Below are 3,563 nucleotides of genomic sequence, written 5' to 3'. Positions count from 1 at the left end.
CTTCAATTGCCATTTGTCCACGTGCACAGTAGACGCTCACTAAGGGCCGCTGCAGTAGACATCAGTGAAGGTGTTGGGTCAGCCCCGAGGTCAGGCTTGTGCTCCGTGTCCGCCCCCACCCCCGCGGCTGGCTTTTATGGGAAGGCCCAGCTCCTGCTGGCCACACAGGTTTTCCCACGGGCATTTGGGAGGGGAGGGGAGGGGCAAAGGCCAAGAGGCGTCAGAACTGGACGCTTTTGTGCAGCTCTGTAAGGCGGAGGCTGACAGAGACGTCTGTTTCCTGGGCTGCGGTTAACACTTCATACGCTGTGGGCCCTCCCAGGCATCTTCCCAGTGTATTCGTGTTTCTTGAAGGTCACTAGGGTTACTGGGGATGGGGGCTTGGGGTTTTTGTCGTTGCTTGCAAACAAAACAACTAATACGGAGATGGGTAGCGATGTGGGTTGAGGGCAGAAGACCTCCAGGAAGTGTAGGAAGTCGAGTCGGTCGTTGTGTAGAATGAAAGGCAGCGCCAGGAACCTGTTCTCGGGGAGATTCCCTTTCTCCCTGGGAGAGTCCGTTCCGGCCGGCTACTGGGTGTGGGGGAGACTGCGGGACACCAGGCGCTCTCTGATCCACCTGCTCAGAAAGGTGGCCATTTCCGGAAGCTCTCTGTCACCTAGTGCGGGGCCGGCACACACAGGAGCAGGCTGGCCCACCCTGTGCCCTTGACTGCCCTCCTCCTACGCTGTGCTCCTACCAGTCCGTCCTTTGCCCTGTGGAGTGTGGCCGTCCAACGTGCTGAGGATGAAAGAGCAAGCCCGGCTTGAACAGGGTAGGCCGTGTGTGTGCCAGCTCAGAGTGCCCATCTGTGCCATCCCTAGGGACGGGGGTGGGTGGTGAGGCTGATAGCAGGGTTTTAAGCAGTGCCTTTGATCGGGTGCTTTGACATCAAGGAAATGATCTATAACCAGTCGCTGACTACCAAGCCAGAGACTTGAGACGAAGCAACGTTGGAGACTGGTGTTAAAGTCTGGGGAAGGGCTTTGAAATGAACCCCGAGGAGTAGACCTGTAATCCAGCAAAGCAGCCAGGTGCGTACTGAGATCACTTTCTGAGAACAAATCTCCTTTCTGTGCCTGATCCTGGGAGCCCAACAGAGGACACCGCTAAGCCCGGTGGAGCAGGGCAGCAGGCTCAATTCACTAGTTCTCTTCCAATTGAAGGCAGGGTGATCTGTTTGCATGGGAACACGCACATAGTCCCCGCTCAGACCTGCTGTCCTCAGCCAGCACCTTGCTTGTAGGCTCAGAAGCCTTCTGTGTTGTCAGAAAAGAAGCAATGGCCTTGTGCCTGATGGCACCTCCTCTTGGGCTCGTGATGTGCTCTTGTTGAACTCAGATGTCCTCATTTCTGCCTCTATTTCCCACAGTGTGTTGGTCATGCTAGCCTTTTCCTGTCCTTCCAAGGGTGAGATTTATTTACTGGTTTGCATGTTGTTGCTTTGGGACAGGATCTTGCTTTGTGGCCCAGGCTGGACTCGAGTTCACAGCGATCCCTGCCTCGGTTGGAATCACGGGCATGCACCGTCGCTCCCACACCAGGTTTATTCTTGTGTTGGGCCATTTGGCCTTGCTGTCCCTCCTGCCTGGGTAGTGACATCCTTGCTTCATCGCTGCTTTTGCATTGTTGATGTCCCTCTTCACAGATTCCACCTCAGGAGGACATTCTGTGCCCACATAACTTTTTTATTGTTATTTTTTTGGTACCAAGGATTGAACTCGGGACCCTGTGCTTGGGAGACAGGTGGTGGAACCATTGAGCTAAGTCGCCAGCCCTGTGTCCACATAATTTAAAGTAGCTTTCTCAGCAGCTTCTTTTTTGACTTTATATAAACTTCATTGTTTTTATTTTCCTCTTAGTAGTACTGTTCCTTTTTGAGGAAAGATAGGAATGAAATTATTCCAATAAATAGTCTGCGTATTCAGCATTTACTGAGTGCCCTTCAGTTCCCCTGTGAAAACAATACACCTGCACACGTAGTGGAGTCAGACGGTATTTATCAGGTTAAGAATTTTGCCGCAAGTGCGATGATGACTGAGGAGAAACAATGGCACCCCTGATTGCAAATTCTGAATTTTCAGAATGTAAAAGCCTTGCAAGGAATAACACTAAGGCATGTTGATAAATAGGAAACTTAAGAAAGGTTCATTGAGCAATTTTTACAGGAGGGGAAAGTACACTAATTGCCATGATAGCGTACTGTGTTTCCAGGAGGACTGGTGCTTATTTCACGGTTTGTGTCACTTGTGCGACGAGCTTGCCACGTCCCCCAGGCCTTCATCCCTGCTCTGCGTGATGCTCCCGTGTGCACAGAGCTCCTGCTTCTCTTCAAAGCTAGCTTGCATGGACACTGGTGCCAAGCGTCCGGCACATGAGGTACAGTCTCAGGCCCAGGGGTGCGGTCATCTGGCCACATCAGTCAGCTGTGCTCCAGGAAGCCACTGTCTGTATACCCGAAGACTTAAGGACACAGTGGGGCCACAGAAATGCATACGTGCTGGGAGAGCTTTTATGGCAAATGCTTTGGAACAGAGGAAGGGGCTCTGCAGGGGCCGCTGTGGCTCCTTCACATAGAATAGGGTGTGAGAGTCTCCCTGAGCTGTGTAGCTGGCAGTTCTGGGTCATGAGCTGACTGGGGTGTCTAAGGGGTGACCCATTTCCTGGAAAGCACAGTCTGGACTTCTGTACACTTCTCCTCTCTTCTGCTCACAGAGCCCTCACTTCTCTTGGGGACCATCCTTCCTGACTTTCAGCTCATGTGGATCATGGGTTTGGCTGGACCCACTCTTTTTTTTTTGAAACAGGATTGAAACCAAGCCATTCACATTGAACTGCCCCCATCCCCATCCTTTTTGTGTTTTATTCAGAGACAAAACTCTTGCTAAATGGCCAAGTCTTCCTGGAAGTTGTGATACTCCTGCGTCAGCCTCCCAAAGTGCCGGGATCACTGGCACGCGCCACCACACTTGAACACACCCAAACTGTCCTATCCCACTGGCTTCAGGGTTTGGTTTGGGAATGAAAAGTGACCCAGGACAGGCCAGCAAACTCAAGTCCAGGTCTTTAATTGGAAACACTGGAAAAGGACCTTGTCCTGAATACCTGGTGTGGCTAGGAGGCCACTGGAAGCCAGAAGGCACCAGAAGAATGCACAGGGACCAGGACTAAGCAGGAACAGCTCGGACTCCTGGCCGTGGCTCCCTGTGTGCCTCAGGCTACACTTAACGTCTTCAGGTACCCAGCAGGGCATTTCCCTAACTCATTTTTCCTTCTGATTCCAGGCTGTCGGGGTTCTCTCATTTGCAACTGCACGTCCTCACCGATAGAGAATCCTCACTACTTTATTATTTCTCCTTTAGAAATGAAATTTGCTGTTGGCATTCACCATCTTTCTTTCTAGACAGAGCCCTGATTATGAATTTACTGATTCATTAATAAAGGTATATTATGAGCCAGTAGTGTTTTTCGGGATTTATTACTACAAGCTAATCCAGCTTTCTCTTCATAACTTAAAGTTTATG

This window comes from Fukomys damarensis, unplaced genomic scaffold (genome assembly GCF_012274545.1).
Source record: "Fukomys damarensis isolate Sample0158 unplaced genomic scaffold, DMR_v1.0_HiC HiC_scaffold_15, whole genome shotgun sequence".
Classification (NCBI taxonomy): Eukaryota; Metazoa; Chordata; class Mammalia; order Rodentia; family Bathyergidae; genus Fukomys; species Fukomys damarensis.
The sequence above is the reverse complement of the archived record's forward strand: the minus strand, read 5'-3'. Positions refer to the sequence as shown.